Source organism: Coffea arabica, chromosome 6c, assembly GCF_036785885.1.
Source record: "Coffea arabica cultivar ET-39 chromosome 6c, Coffea Arabica ET-39 HiFi, whole genome shotgun sequence".
Lineage (NCBI taxonomy): Eukaryota > Viridiplantae > Streptophyta > Magnoliopsida > Gentianales > Rubiaceae > Coffea > Coffea arabica.
The window spans coordinates 50,906,934-50,924,324 of NC_092320.1; the positions used below are offsets into that span (position 1 = coordinate 50,906,934).

A 17,391-nucleotide genomic window follows, 5' to 3' on the forward strand; every position below is an offset into this window, starting at 1 on the left:
CAAGTTTACCAAAAAGAAAACAAGAAAAATGGGAAAGAGAAAAAGAAAGAAAAATCAATAAAAGAAAAGAAAAAAAGAAGAAAAAAAGAAAATCCAAAAATCACCCTTTAATAATTTTTCCTAACTAATACTGTGACGACCCCACTTCTCCCAAGGGCGAACCCTAGAGTATCGGCGGGCCGCCTGCCTAACTCGCGCCAGGACTCGAAACTTAAAACAATAAAAGCCAGAAAATCCAAAAGAGTACTATACATATATATGCAATCCCAAAAGAGTTATAAGTACATTCCCCAAAAGTACCTGCTCAAACTATTACATCCTTATAATTACAGCCAAAACCAAAAGGTAGACCCTAAGAAGGGTCCTTATACAAACCACCACAATAAAAACAAACATCCTAATTGTCCGCTATTACAAGCAAGTCTAACTATACTATACTAGTGTAAGTGCCCAAACGTACCCGCGTCGGCCCCTGCTAAGGAAAACAAAAAGAATGGGGTAAGCTAAAAGCTTAGTAAGTAAACAGGGGCAAAAGCGTAAATTTCACGTAACACCAATTACACAGTAAGAGTAAAGCAAAAGCAGAAAAGTAACATCACATAATAAGGATACGGGTGGCTCCAAAGCCAAGTCATTTGCCATGCGTGATCTCCTGTCGACACTCCGTCGACCATAAATAAGGTCCGTAGAACTTCACTTGTACACCCACCGACACCTTATCACCCTCACTGGCCAGTCACCTCACAAACTTGCCCAGGCGAACGAAATCACAAACTTGAGCTTGAGTCACAAGCTCGGGTCACAAAATTGGTCCACATACTCAGCGAACCGGGTTCACAAACTTGGTGACCTCAAACCAAGTTGGACTGACTTCGACCAAGCCCTAACCGGCTCGAATAGTCCCTCTAGGTATTGAGTTCAACCTCAAACTCACAAAATTCACAAAATTATTCAAAAGTCACCCTGAGCCACCAACTCAAGGGTTTTAGTTCCAAAATTGCTCATATACATAAGCCATGTACAAATATGTGCGCAAATTAGGGTTTAGGTCGAGCGCGATAAAGTACACTCTCGCCTAGGTACCCTTTTTACGCATAACGAAACACATAAACAACTAACACATAAGAGCGGCCTGAATACTTACTCAAAATACCAACAGTAGTATAAAGGCGGAATTCACTTTGTGTGTTGGCTAATAGTGGGCCCCACCGGCACCGCCTAGCTCACCACTGTCTGAAATCGAAGATTATGTCACAATATATCACAAACGGCAACTAACGTACTTGAAATAAGCCAAACGGCAAAATTGGCACGCGAAAGTGCGGAAACGGCAAAACGGCCGCACACGTCCGCGCGGAACGGCAAACGGAAATGGCCAAATCGGCCATCTCAAACCGTTTTGGTCAAAAATTAGGCTAGGAGTGTCGGATCAAAGTGGGTGAGACACCGTTTCGAAGCTAAGAGAAAGGGCTACAATTTTAGTGAAGACATTTCAACCCAGATCTCACTAGGTATAGGTCAAAAATGCACAAAATAGTGCCAGCTGTTTCATTGCGGGTTACCAAACAGGCCCTGTTTGCAAGACCGTAACTCACGGCACAGAAATCGAAATTCAGAAATTCCAAAGGCATTAGAAAGCTGAAACATAAGGCTAAAACTTTCATGTTTTGGCCAAGACCTGAATCTATTAAGAACAGAACAAAATTCGAGTGCCAAAGTACCCGTCAGAACTGTCCAAAAACCGGGCAGTTCTGACGATCGATATCGTTTCGATCATAACCGGAGCTACGGAACTCGGTTTTCGACGTACTTTATACCATTTCGAAGCTGAGACCAAGATCTAAATTTCTTATGAAGGAGTTGACACCCAGATCGAATGGGATCAAAACCGAAAAATCACGGCAGAAGCTAAACTAGAAAAACGCGCAGAATCAAAGGGTCAAAACAGGCTTGAGCATTTGTCGATAACTCAGGCTACGCTAATCCGATGGACCTGAAATTTTGTAGGCATACTCAGGACTTACAAGGCTACAACTTTCATGTTTTGAGGAATTCCTAAATCCGTATATAGCATTAAGAAAAATGGAGCTCAAGTTCAGGTTCTGGGTTGCCCTGTTTACCCATTTTGCCGGTTTCAAATGTCGCAAACATATGGTTCGTTTTCATGGTTCTTATGCAGGTTTTTCAACCACTTTTGTACCAAATAAACACACATATACTACCATCTAAATGGCCTACAAATGGTCCGAAATTCCCCTCCCAAATCAAAACCAAATTACCAAATACTAACCATAACACCTAACCTAACTTCATATGCACCCATCAACTTACCCTAACATCCAACTAACCAAACCCTAACTCTATAGCCATAAGTTCAACTAAACTAACCTCATGGAGTCTAGGGTTTCTTAACCCTAATCAGAATTTTGCTAGAAACCAACCAATCAAGTGAGGCAATTTATCAAACACAACCACTTCAAGGCAATTTCCCAATCAAACCAACTAAGGAAGCATTAAAACAAGAAACCCAAATTTTCTCTCTCTTGACCGAAATTTCCAGCAGCATAAATCACCAAAAGTTAACCATAAAACTTCCATAAAACATCAAATTCACCATATAAATCCATAATCATAACATATCACATCATTTCCATGGCTTAAAGATCAAAACCCCAAAAGTTTATCTTTCAAGTAAGAGGCATACCTTCAATTAAGCTTTGTAGATGATTAACCTTCACTAATCAAGCACCCAAGTTGTTGCTCCAAGATTCAAACCCAAGATGGAAGCTAAAACTTGAAGATTTTTGAAGAAATTTTCTCACTTTCTCTCTTCAAGGTGGCCGGCCCTCTCTCTCAAATTTCTCTTCAATTTTTGTTTTGTTTTTGTTTTGTTTTGTCTTGTTTCTTATAAGTTGTAAGACAACATATAGTCAAAGCTTTGGGAGATATTTCTTATAGCTAACCAATCACAAAAATGCTTTATTTGTTGTTTAAACCCTTGCACTTTAACTTTCTCTTTCTTACACAATTTCCCTCACACATTTGATAATCTTTCAATTTACTCCATAAGTCATAACTTAATCTCTTTTAAAACATGTAATCACACTTAATTACTTCACTAATCACTTTCTCATCTTAATCACTTACACTTAAACATACTTTATCCCACATAAAAGTAATTAAACAAGAACCTTTTTGTCAAGGGCAAAATTAGGGATTTTGCTCACTTAGGGTTTCTACCCTTCTTAAACTTAATTAACCTATACAAAATGGATTAAATCCTGTACTTACCCACACTAAGGCACACATTAACATAACTAACTTTAATCACCACTTGAACTTGTAACTAATATAGAACTAGGGTTTAAATCTTAATCCCTACTTAGAGTTTTCGAAATACTCCCAAACCCAAACGTTACCGCCTAACTAGTGAATATATCAACGTAGAACGGACCGGGGTCTCACAAATACACTATTCACTCCACTACACACTCAACCTCCTCTTTCTTTTCTCTTGCTCAAGACACAACTTTTCCCCACAATCTTCCTCTCTCACCCTCGGCCCTCCTCTTTCCCAAACTAACCCACAATAAAACTCACCAACTGCAACTCCTTCGGCTCTCTCTCTGCCTCTCTCAATTTCACTCACACACTTACATCCATTCCAACAAAATACTGACCACTAACAACTCTCTTATCTCAACTACCAGCTCTTGGGCTGATGGCTACCACCAAGCTCTTAAGGCTTTGGTGGGGTGGGAGGTAAGGGTTCAAACCTTGGCTCTCACCAAAATGCCACTTGTGGCTCTTCAACAAATTCATATTAGTGTGTAGTGCACTCGTCTGATCCGGTGATGGTTCTGTCCCCATCGGCCCCCCGTATGCTCAGTTGAACCTGCCCCCGTAGTTAGAGTAGGAATAGGAGTAGGGATGATGATTGACAAAAAAAATAACTCTCCTATCTCAGCTCTCTCTCTCTCTACTCCTACTCTCCCACAAATCAAACAAAAAAAAAAAAAAACAAAGAAAAGGGAAAAGACAAGGTCAGAGGAGGAAGAGAAAGAAATCACTGGTGGTTTAGGCCAACATCGCCGCTATCTCCGGAAATCACCATTTGCCATCGTAATTGATCAATCTCGCTACCATAAAGCGTCGGTGAAGTTTCCTTCTCCTATATACAGCTTTGATTAAGAGTTTATGCTAGATCTTCCATTGGCCTATGTTTTCATTTTCTTTGTTTATTGGTTTCAATTGGATAGTTTTTTACATCAACATTGAATTTTCTTTCTCTTCCTTGCAATGAATATGTTGGCCTGAATCTATTCAAATTTTCATGGGATGTGCAAGCCATAATCATGCCTACCACATGTTTGGAAAATGTCCAAGTGAAAAATGAATTAAATTGGTGAATTTGGAGTATATGCTTTGCCAAAAATAGATATCTATTAACTAGTTCATGGCCTAGAGATTCTTTTATCCAAAAAAAGCAATAAATGAGTTTCTTAAAATTAGGGGCTATTTTGTTTTAATTTATCATTTTGTTGTTTTTTTTTGTTAAACTAAGGTCATAGTTCTATTATAGAAGTCACGGGGACTGTTTTGGTATAAATTTTATAATTTGTGGGGAAGATTTGGGTGATTTTAAAAAAATAAAATTGTGACTGTAATTGTCAATTTGACCCCTTCTCATGCATTTTTTTTTTTGAAAAAGCAAACCCTAAAATGGATTCTATGCAAAAAATTGAGTAGGGAAGTGTATTTTGACCAATTTTTATGATCGGAGAGGTCACCGGCAAAGAAGAAGAAAAAAGGAGAGAAGACGAAAGAAAACAAAAAGAAAGAAAAAAAAAAAGAAAAAGAGCTGGGCTTGTTTCTTTAATTTTGTTTGGGCTAGATTTTGTTTTTCATTTGGGCTTTCGCCTGGGCTTTGGGGTTAAGTCCAATATTTCCATTATATTTAAGTTTGTTTTAATTTTCATTTGGCCTTGTTTTTGTTTTAATGAAAATGGCCTACATTTTTCTTTTGGATTAGAGTAGTCCGGCCCAAGGAAAAAAAAAAAGTGGGTCCAATTTTGTTTCTTATCTTTTGCTCAAAACAGATGCCAAATTTGCAATCTGGCCCCGCCTCGACTTTTGAGTAATTATATTGTAATCCAAAAATTTTAAATTTCTTTTATTTAGACCCTTAATTTAATTTCATTTTGACCCCAAAAGCTTTCTAATTTTTACAATTTGTGTGACGCCCCCACTTCCCCTTAAGGCGAACCAAAGGGTATCCGTAGAACGCCTGCCCAACTCTCGCCAGGACTCACATCCACAATTCAAAAGCTCGAAATACTTCAAATAACATCAATATATAATTAAAGTACTTCAAAATATTACATGCTTACAATTGGTTAGCTTTCAAACTTAATACAATCCAAGAGAATATGTACTACAACCATCCGCTATAAATACGACTTAAAGTTTTCAAAAGAAAACAATCTAGTACCATTCACGAGCACTCTTGGCCTCGAACCCTGTTAAAGAAAACAAAAACGTGGAATGAGCTACACAATCCAGTGAGGTTCCAAGACATTTTAGTAGTTCTAATAAATCAAGTAATTTAAGCATACCACATGTATGGTTCAAGGTTGCATATTTGGCACCTTGACATGAGATAGTTATCATTGTACGAGTAATTTGAGCATAACATAAGCATGGTTCAAGGTTTCACATTGGCACATTTACAATAAGACAGTTTTCATGATACAGAAATAAACACATACTGAAGGATACGGTGTTCCAGTAGAACCATTTCGGTCAACTTCACTTTATAACTCCTTGTCCTCTCGGTTTGTCTGGCCATCACTTTATCCCTCCAGTGGTAGTACTCGAGTATACCGAAACGGTGTCCCATAGTTCCAACCTACCCGACCGAGCCCAATCCTGGCTCGAGTAGGTTAGTAACAAAGGGCAGGGCTCAGTTCAGCTTAGAGCTTACAACATGCACAAGTAATCATGTAAATTGGTGTACGGTAAAAATTTATCATTTTAGTAGGTCGAGTGAGGTATACACTCGCCTTAAAACAGTGGCTGATTTCATATGATCAATTATCATTAACACTTAACACTTAAACACATAAGCAATATGCAGTAATTTCATATGAACATGTAATTTACGATAATCAAATAATCAAGTAAGCAGGTAATTAAGTAAATCGGTAAACGATAAGTAATCACGGTTAACGGTAAATAGTAAACAGTAATAGTTCACAGTTAATTTGAAGACATTTATCATTTTAGTAAGTCGAGTGCGATAAAGTACATACTCGCCTTAAAATGGTGGAAAGTTCATAGAAGCAATTATCGGTAGCACTTAACAGTTAAACACATAATGACCATGGAGTAAACATGTCATAAAACTATACAAATCACGTACTCCTATATGGAACACTCACCTATTCAAAACAAGTGAGTAAGTACTTAAACAAGTGTTTAAGCGTCGGTTTCGAGTTCCTCTTGAAGATACCCTTGAGTGCCTGAGCAAAAAATAACGAACTATTACACATTATCACTTAAAATCCCTAATTACCAAGGAAGATTGCACTCATATACAATCTAAGAAGATATCCTAGAATGAAACTTAATTGTTCGCAAATCGAGGCTCGAAGTGGGTTTTAATAATACAAGGAAAATCTGATTTTTATCTTGAAATCAAGTGTCAAACGGTCAAGCAATCTTGAAGGAAAAAGGTGAGTTCTAAAAACTCAATTTCCTTTAAGTTTGAAAATTTCAGTTTTGACAAGTAATTTTTGAAAAATCGTATCTCATTCTCTGTAAGTCCAAAATTAGAAAACTTTGTACCATTGGAAAATACTTCCAAAGTACTAAAAGTTTTTAAAAGGCATTTTTCCATGATTCCAAATTGAAGACATTCAAATTTCGATTTCAAGTTTCTAATTTGAACTCCCTAGACCGCTTTGGAGTTGGTTTTCGGCAAACTTCGAAAATTTGGCAAAATTCACGAAATGTGAACTAGTCTCTCCAATTTGAAACTAAATTAGAGTTACAATTAAAGTTTAAAGCAAAACAAACAGAACAAGAATCGAAGTTTTGGGCGCTAAGATATAGCAGCTCAAATTTGGCTAAAAATTCCTCATTGATCAAGAATTTCCATATTTGAAACATAAATTTTGGGACTTCAGTTGGGCATTGAAATAGACTTCGAATGGCACCAAATTTGGTATTATTACTCTACCATATATGGGCTATTCCTATGTCAAATTTCATATAAAATTCGTTCGGGAAGTCAGTTAACAAAGCTACTAAAGTTCCAAGAATTTCCAAAGCAAATCTGCCTTGTACTACAGTTTTCCTTTTTCAAACATTTGGCCAATGAAATCTTCTCAAACATGGTTCATTTATGAAGACAAGGTCTAATAAACATCCAAGATGTGTTTGATAGGTGATTAGCACCAAGGATTTCAAATAACAAGTCCCAAATCAAGATTAGCTATAAATCAGTCTAGAATTAGGGTTTTCTTTCACAAAGATAGCTCTGAAATCCAGTCACAACTCACACAATTCAACTCGGAATTGAACGTGGTCAGTGGCATTGGAAACTACATTCATAAGGTTACAATTTCTCAGAAGGAATCATTTTAAAATTCTGTCCACAACTAGCTCATATTTGAGCAACAAATGTGGCTCAAAACAGGACTTCCAGTACAGACGAGAAACAGAACAGGCAACTTTACAAGGTTGGTACAGCTCACTCAAGTGGAATCAAAAAATTCATTTTATACCATTGAAAAACTGGAAGTGTCTAGTTTCTAATGCCACAAATTGCACTCGATTTTGACGCCGGAACAAAGAGTTAGGGCCAAAACAAAACCACTGCCAGAGAGACTCCGGTTACGTTTCCAGTTTTGCTACATTTTCGAAATCTCAACTTTTGGCCAACCAATTTGGATGATTTTTGGTGAAAAATTTCCACACAACCCACACAACATATTTACATCAAAATTAAGTCAATTGAACCATAAAAAGTGCACTAATGGTCATGGTAAAATAGGGGTAGAATCGCCACTTTTGCACATCTCACTTCCTTTGAGTTTTCTTTCACAACACAACTTATTTTCACTGGATTAAGCACTAATCCAACACAAATAACATCAAATCTCATCAAATCAATTCATCAAGCCAATGCAGGATTTCATAAAACCCACTCATAAGATTTTCAATAATATAAAACTACTCACATGAATCTATGAGTTCTCACAAGTACAATACAACTTATATAAACCAAGATTCAAGAGGTTGATCATCACTTACTTCCTTAGATGACTAGAGCAGAAATTTTCGGTCACTTTAAGCTCAAGAAAACCATGAGAAACAAGCTCCTTGCCTAGCTTAAATTGGTCTCCAAGTGGTTTGCAAGTTGTGTGTAAATTTTGGAGTGATTTGATGAAGAAATGAAGTAAGAAAGTGAAGAGCTTTGGTTCCTTCTTTCTCCTCTTGGATGGCCGGCTGCTATGAGTGAAGAGAGAGAGAGAGTGTGTGTTTGCTGAAAATGAAGCTTCCTTGAGAAGCTTAAGTGTGTGGCCAAAAATGTTTCAAAAGTCAACTAGGAATAATGCGCGTTCGCGCGCGTTTTGTGCCCGATTCTTCTCGGGTTCGTTTTACTTATATACTAAACCTCCAATGCACTTTCTTAAACATTATAATTATTCACTCTTAATAGCCTAGAACAAATTCCTTAAATCTCCAATTAATTTGTACCAGCGCGTCTTCCGGAAAACTTTTGACGCGCGCACGGTATACGCTTAATTTTAACTCGCTCATATCTAATTTCTCAATTAACTTTTCTTAGTCTACTACTGGTCATTCTTAATTATCCAAGACTAATGTACTCTCGGATCGAACATAGTCTCGAAAAATGTGTACTCCTTATTTCTCGCTAAACGAGCTCTAGAAAAATTAATTTTACTAACGAGACGTGTTAAAAATATAATTGAGACATTATTCCATGTAAATAAGTTTAAAATGATTGAAATAAATTATTCAGAGAAAATGGGTGAGTAAATAATTAAATAAACCAGCAAAATAAAATAAAATAAAAATAAGAAAATTCGGGTCCTCACAAACTTCCCTCCTTAAAAAGAATTTCATTCTCGAAATTCATACCTTCCATAATCTCAGATAACCCTAAATCTTGTTGTGTGATCATTTCATATGTTCTTGCAGATGCCACTGGTCGGTTTTCTCCTCCATTGACTCGTCGAGGGATAGTTTTATTTTCTTGTGTAGTAGTTGTTTCTCGTCGATACCTCTTTGGACAGTCGTGAACTTTATGGTTGGTACTCCCACATCCCATACACTTTTACCCCTTTAGCCAGCAGTTTTCTTCGGTATGATTCGTCCTTCTACAATATCCACAGGTCGGATGAGACATTGTGTGACGCCCCACTTCTCCCTAAGGCGCACCAAAGGGTATCCGTGGGACGACTGCCTAACTCTCGCTAGGACTCAAGGAAAAAAAACGTTCAACCTTAAAGCGATACTAGATACCACAATCAAATTAGTACAAATACATATAGTGCGGAAGCGTTCAATATCCATCTATTATCCAACCCGCACGTCGGGCGTTCATAATACAACTTAAATTCAAAAATATACATCACATATATCCGAATGATACATTAAACTTCCAAAAGTACAATCATAAAGGGGTCAAGCCAAAATACACTTGAAACCCTAAAATAAAATATATCCAAAAGGATATTTCTCCGCGCTTACTCCATTTCCAGTCCTGTTAAGGAAAACAAAACTACAGGGTGAGCAAAACGCTCGTGAGGCCAAGGACACACATGCAAGCATGTAGTTCAAGTAACAATCCCAATTACAAGCCAAGAAATAATATGTTTCAATAATTAACAATTTACCGGAAAGTAAACGGAAACAATTCAAGGATATAGGAGCTCTCAGGAGCTATATTCCACTTGCACGATCAATAACCTCCACGAATTGACAATCCGTCAATCGGGTAGGTTTTGTCCGTAGAACTCCACTTAACCTGTCCCCTTTCACCTTACATACCCCTGTATCGGGCCCGCCTGTCATTTGTTTGTGGCGATACTACTCGAGTATGCCAAGCAAGACTTCTCATTAGGTCAAGCTTATATATCTCATGGCTCGCCAAGGTTCCCGACCAAGCCCATGCCGACTCGAGTCCAAGGTCAGCCAATGAGATGTGGGCGTCCCCATGTGCAATTGTGTGTCGAGAAGATTCACTCCAACGACGTATGCAGCCATAGCATACCATATCATGTATTAAGCATTGATATGTACAAGCAATCGATGTATCCAAGCAATTGATATATTCAAGCAATTTGAGCATGAGTTAAATCATTTCGAATGAGAACGAGTGCGATAAAGTACACACTCGACTCTATTCCCAAAATCTCAAGTAACAATAACAAGTAATCACGTATCGAATTCACAGGAGTTCAAGTACACACACTTGACACTCACCAAGTAAAACGAGAAGAAAAAGGGCACTCGAAGTTTAAGCGTCCACTACGAGATCCTATTGAGGGTCCTCGTGTGCGCCTGAGCAAATAATAGTGAAGCATCACTCATATATCCCAATTATCAAGGAAGATTGTACACTAGTACAATCTAAGAAAATTTCATGAAATCGAACCTCAATTACTCGTAAATCGAGGTTCAATTAGAGTTTCTTAAAGTACAAGAGCGATCGAGTTTTCATTTTGGAAAATCAAGTATAACACGTTCAAGTAATATCGAAGGAATAAGGAGTGCTTGAAAACTCCCTTCCTTTGGAATTCGAAAAATTTTCAGTTTTGATATGATATTTTGAAAATCGTATCTCACATTCTACATGTCAAAAATTGGAAAACTTGGTACCGTTGGAAACCTCTTTGAAAGTACTAAAAGTTCTTAGAAGATACTTTTCCATGAATCTAAGTGGAAGGTATTCAAAAATGGGCTTAAAGTTGCTGTTCCAAAACACTCAGAATTGAGCCGGGGTTGGTTTTTCGCTAACTTTGAAAATTCGGCAAAATTCACACGTTGTGTGCTAGCCTCTGAAATTTGTAACTCAATTAGAGTTGCAAGTAAGGTTTATAACAGACAAAGTAGATCAAGGATCGGAGTTTCGAGCACCGATATACGGTAGTTCAAAATTGGGGAAAATTCGAGACTGTTGAACAAATTTCAGATTTGGGTTTCCGACTTTGGATCTTTAGTTAAGTGTCGAAACGGACTTGGATTGGTATCAAATTAAGCAGTATAATACTCCTATATGAAGGGTATCTCTCTATCAAATTTCATGAAAAAATACCTTCGGGAAGGTAGTCAACTATCCAACCAAAATTTTGAAAAAATTCTCAAGGCATAACTGCCTTGAATTTCTTGTTCCTCATTTCCAAACATTTGGCCAAGGAAATCCTCCAAACATGGTTCATTTCTGCAGGAAAGGCCTAAGGAACATACATGGTACATTTAGTAGGTGTTTAACACCACGGAACTCAATTAGCAAAACCACTCCAAGTCTTATCTCAAATCAGTCCAAAAGTTGGGGGTTTTCAAGAACAGGGCAGTCTCCGTATTTTGATCATAACTCACTCAATTCAACTCGGAATTGAGCATGGTTGATAGTGTTGAAAAATACATTCATAGGGCTAAAATTTCACAAAGGAAAACGTTTTGAAATTCAGTTCTCAACTAGCTCGAAATCGAATTTCAAATCACAGCTTCTGTATTTCATTCCAGCAGAACAGAGAAACAGAACAGCTGAGTTCAAAAGAGTGGTGCGGCTCACACACATGGAACTAGAATGTGCATTTTATACTGTTGAAAATATGGGAATGCCTAGTTTCAAATGCCGCTGACGGCACTTGATTTTGACATCGGAGCACGGAGTTATGGACGAAATACGAACACTGGTCTGAGCATTACGGGAACAGTTTCCAAATTACTAGCTTTGGGAAGTAAATTCATTTGACCAACCAAAACTCAATATTTTTCAATGAAAAATTTTTATACAACTACTACAACATGTAAAAAACACAATCAAGCCATTAAATCCTCAAATATTTGCATTAAAGTGGCCGAACAAAGCAGGGGTAAAATGGTCAGATTTGGCCTTTGCACCCATCATGAGTTTCCACCAATAATCCACTGGTTTAAGCACTAATCCAACATTATAAACATCATCAAGCATGAGATCAACCTCCAAGACAAGGGTGGGAGTTCATAGAGCCCACATTCCACTTTTTCCAACAACAACAACAACCCATATGAAAATAAGAGCTTAAAGGTATACTAGAACTTCCAAAAATCGAAATTAGAAAGTTTGATCTTTACTTACTCTAGTTGATGTCCAAAGCAGTGATTTTCCCCTTTGCTCCAGAAAAACCGTGAGTTTTAGCTCCCTTTTGCAGCTCAAAGTGGTGTCCAAGTGTAGAACTAAGTGTATGTGAAATTTGGTGTGAATCTATGAAGGTTTGGTGCAAGAATTTGGAGATGAAAAAATTTGAGAAGCCTTGGTTGTTTTTGCTGCTGCTAGTTCGGTCAAATGAGAAGGAAAAAGGAGTGTTTGCTGATGACAAAGCTTCCGTGAGAAGCTTAGTAAATTTTGGTTTTAAGTGTACAAAAGTCAACTCTCCAATAGTGCGCGTACGCGCGCGTTTTGTGCTCGATTCCTCTTGCATTTGTTTCACTAGTGCACTAAACCTCTAGTACACTTATATTCATATAAATATTATTCACTCTTAATTATCCCAAAATAATGGTCTAAAGTCCCTCAATTAAGCGCGCGCGTGAAAACGCGTATTTCCAATTTAAACGCGATAAAGCGAAACCTCCAAGAATTTCTTATCACGATAGTACTAATAACTATCATTTGAGTATTTAAACATAAAATTACCTATTTTAGAACTATTATACAAGTCTCCAATTTTCAAACTTATTGTACTCTCAATCGGTTAAAATTTCCAAACACATTTTCGCTATTTTCACTAAACGAGCTTCCAAAAAATTAATTTTTGAAACAAGTCACTTTAAAAATATAATGAAGCTATAATTTCATGTATTTAGGTCTAATAAGAATAAAAAATAATATTCGGGGTAAAAATCCAAATAGATAATTAATTGAGCCAAAACTAGGGGTTTAAAATAATAATTTTGCGAGTTCTCACGTGAATTGAGTATTAATTTCTCAATTAAATTTTCTTAATCTATTACTGATCGTTCTTAATTCTCCAATATTAATACACTCCCGATTCAAGTAGAGCCTAGAAAACGTGCACCCGTCGTTCCGGACTAAACAAATTTTCGAAAAGCGAATTTTTCAACAAAACGCTTTAAAAATATAAAGAGGCATCGTTCCATATAAATGGATTTAAAATGGCCGAAATAAATAATTTGAAAAAATGAGTGAATAATCATTTAAATATTCCAGGAATATTCTATAAAAAAAAAGAAAATTTCCGGGTCCTCACACATTGCGACTTGACTTGCCTGCGAGGTTTTCTTTGATTGTATCTGTCCTATTGGAGCTCTTCGTGACGTAGTCCCTTCTGATTCCTTTATCATGAGTGGTGAAGGAAGTAATAGTCTTACTCCATCCACTCCTTTTCTAAATTTGGGTGGTGGTTCAATTTCTCTTAGTCTATTATCGGATGCATCTCTTTTCTTCGTTTGAAAGGCCCTCAGTTGGGATTTTGTGCTTTCCACCCTTTGCACTTTCTCGAGAGCGTCACTAAATGTTTCAATCCATGCTGCAGCAAGGGCATCTTGGATTTCTAAATTTAATCCTTGGATAAACCGTCTTATTCTCTTCCGTTCCGTAGCCACTAATTCTGGAGCATATGTAGATAATTTCGTGAATCGTATTTCGAAGAAATTTCTCATTGAACTCTCGTACAAAGTTTATCCAAGTCCTTGGAGTTTGGTCCCTTTCCCACTTGTTTCTTATAACATTGCACCAGACTCGAGCTGCTCTTTCAAGTTGAAATACAGCAAAAGTGACTTGTCTTTCTTCTGTGTAGTCCAAGGCATCGAATATATTCCTTCTATTCTCTAACCAATTCTCAGTTACTTCTGGGTCAGGTCCTCCAGAAAATTTAGGCAGGAAGAATTTCTGAAACCGCTCCAAAACTCGATCCTCCCTTATTTCTAGGTTTTCACATTGGTTTCCTTGTCCAACCCCCTGACTCTGTTGATCTACTAAGAGCTCTAATACATCCGTCATGCGAGTTAGAACTAATCCCATTTGGTTATCTCCTTCCCCAGCTCTTGGCTCAGCGTTTTGATCAATATTAGACTCATTATCTACTCGTTGAGTTCGGGATTGTTTAGGTTGATGTCTCTTTCGTTGTTCTCTAGTTTCCATATTCACAACTAATCTAGATGCACATACATAACCTCACACTAAGCCATAATTGAACAACACACACATACCAGTAACAACTTTAAAGAAAAATGAAATCACTTGCACAAATAATATTATCACCATACAAGTAAACACAAACTAGAGCTCATTAAATCATAACACAAGTTATAGTCAAGTAAAGTTCATACCAAGTCAAAGTCAGTAAACAAAAGTAAATAGGTGGTTAACAAAAGTACATTCATCTCCAAGGCACAAACTCTTAAGTTCTACTCCCATTGTCCCACTACAAAAGATCACAAGTAGTGCTTCACTAAATTAATTGGAACTAAATGATTCCCGGTCCCTAACACGTTCAACTTCATTCCCAACACTAGGATGTTCTGGGCTACGATCTTCTCCACCTCCTGCTCTTAATTATTGAACCATCTTAACCAAACGATTATTGGTTTCTTGAAACTATTCACATGAAATATCGATTCGTTCTTATTCTCCACAAATGGAGATCTCAAATTCTTAGCATTGCCCTCAACTCTTAAGTACTCGAGTACAAGAATCCAAAATAAGGTAATTCACAACTCGAGCGAGCCGGTCCCAAGAGTAAATCACCACATTTAAGATTCTTACCCAACATACCTATCTAATTTTTCTCCAAATATCAAGATAAAGGGTTTATACCTATCACATTCATGATTCATAGTTTCACTCTAGAAGAGCACTTAAGTCTTTACTCATCCACATTGTAAGAACCATAACACTACTTGGCCCAATCTCACCTCGCGCAGAGACCACGTGAAGTGGCTCTGATTTTTATCCCTACAAGCGGTCACTTAACTTTCAAACCAGTCCCATAGTCCGGCATTCTAAACTTATCAGTTTAGGATACACTACAAAGATCTGAAGCCTAAGCCTTGATATCAACTGTGACGCCCCCACTTCTCCCTAAGACGAACCAAAGGGTATTCGCAGAACGCATGCCCAACTCTTGTCAGGACTCACTACAATCCACAATTCAAACGCTTGAAATATTTCAAATAACTTCAATATATAATTAAAGTACTCCAAAATTGCATGCTTACAATTGCTTAGCTTTCAAACTTAATACAATCCAAGAGAATATGTACTACAGTCATCCGCTATAATACGACTTAAGGTCTTCAACAGAAAACAATCCAGTACCATTCACGAGCACTCTTGGTCTCGAACCCTGTTAAGGAAAACAAAAACGTGGAATGAGCTATACAGCCCAGTAAGGTTCCAAGACACTCTAGCAGTTATAATAAATCAAGTAATTTGAGCATACCACATGTATGGTTCAAGGTTGCATATTTGGCACCTTAACATGAGATAGTTATCATTGTACGAGTAATTTGAGCATAACATAAGCATGGTTCAAGGTTTCACATTGGCACATTTACAATAAGACAGTTTTCATGATACAGAAATAAACACATACTGAAGGATACGGTGTTCAAGTATAACCATTTCGGTCAACTTCACCTTATAACTCCTTGTCCCCTCGATTTGTCTGGCCATCACCTTATCCCTCCAATGGTAGTACTCGAGTATACCGAAACGGTGTTCTAGGATTCCAACCTACCCAACCGAGCCCAGTTCTGGCTCGAGTAGGTTAGTAACCAAGGGTAGGGTCCAGTTCAGCTTAGAACTTACAACATGCACAAGTAATCAAGTAAATTGGTGTATGGTAAAAATTTATCATTTTAGTAGGTCGAGTGAGATAAAGTACACACTCACCTTAAAATGGTGGCCGATTTCATATGAGCAATTATCATTAACACTTAATACTTAAACACATAAATAATATGCGGTAATTTCATATGAACATATAATTTATGATAATCAAATAAACAAGTAATCAAGTAATCAAGTAAATCAGTAAATGGTAAGTAATCACGGTTGACAGTAAACGGTAATAGTTTGCGGTTAATTTGAAGACATTTATCATTTTAGTAAGTCGAGTGTGATAAAGTACACACTCACCTTAAAATGGTGGAAAGTTCATAGAAGCAATTATCAGTAGCACTTAACAGTTAAACACATAATGACCATGGAATAAACATGTCATAAAACTATGCAAATCACGTACTCCTATATGGAACACTCACCTATTCAAAACAAGTGAGTAAGTACTTAAACAAGTGTTTAAGCGTCGGTTTCGAGTTCCTCTTGAAGATACCCTTGAGTGCCTGAGCAAAAAATAACGAACTATTACACATTATCACTTAAAATCCCTAATTACCAAGGAAGATTGCACTCATATACAATCTAAGAAGATATCCTAGAATGAAACTTAATTGTTCGCAAATCGAGGCTCGAAGTGGGTTTTAATAATACAAGGAAAATCTGATTTTCATCTTGAAATCAAGTGTCAAACGGTCAAGCAATCTTGAAGGAAAAAGGTGAGTTCTAAAAACTCAATTTCCTTTAAGTTTGAAAATTTCAGTTTTGACAAGTAATTTTTGAAAAATCGTATCTCATTCTCTGTAAGTCCAAAATTAGAAAACTTTGTACCATTGGAAAATACTTCCAAAGTACTAAAAGTTTTTAAAAGGCATTTTTCCATGATTCCAAATTGAAGACATTCAAATTTCGGTTTCAAGTTTCTAATTTGAACTCCCAAGACCGCTTTGGAGTTGGTTTTCGGCAAACTTCGAAAATTTGGCAAAATTCACGAAATGTGAACTAGTCTCTCCAATTTGAAACTAAATTAGAGTTACAATTAAAGTTTAAAACAAAACAAACAGAACAAGAATCGAAGTTTTGGGCGCTAAGATATAGCAGCTCAAATTTGGCTAAAAATTCCTCATTGATCAAGAATTTCCATATTTGAAACATAAATTTTGGGACTTCAGTTGGGCATTGAAATAGACTTGGAATGGCACCAAATTTGGTATTATTACTCTACCATATATGGGCTATTCCTATGTCAAATTTCATATAAAATTCGTTCAGGAAGTCAGTTAACAAAGCCA

The 17,391-nt window shown here is 37.0% G+C and overlaps 1 long non-coding RNA gene across 1 annotated transcript; it reads right to left on the minus strand.

Annotated features, from left to right (window-relative positions):
- Positions 1 to 233: 233 nt before the first annotated feature.
- On the minus strand, positions 234 to 3,028 carry LOC140008090 (uncharacterized). Its single transcript, XR_011815498.1, has 3 exons — positions 2,705 to 3,028; positions 1,145 to 1,233; positions 234 to 475 (listed from the first exon to the last, which is right to left on the minus strand). It is a non-coding gene; the product is annotated as an uncharacterized lncRNA (long non-coding RNA).
- Positions 3,029 to 17,391: the final 14,363 nt, after the last annotated feature.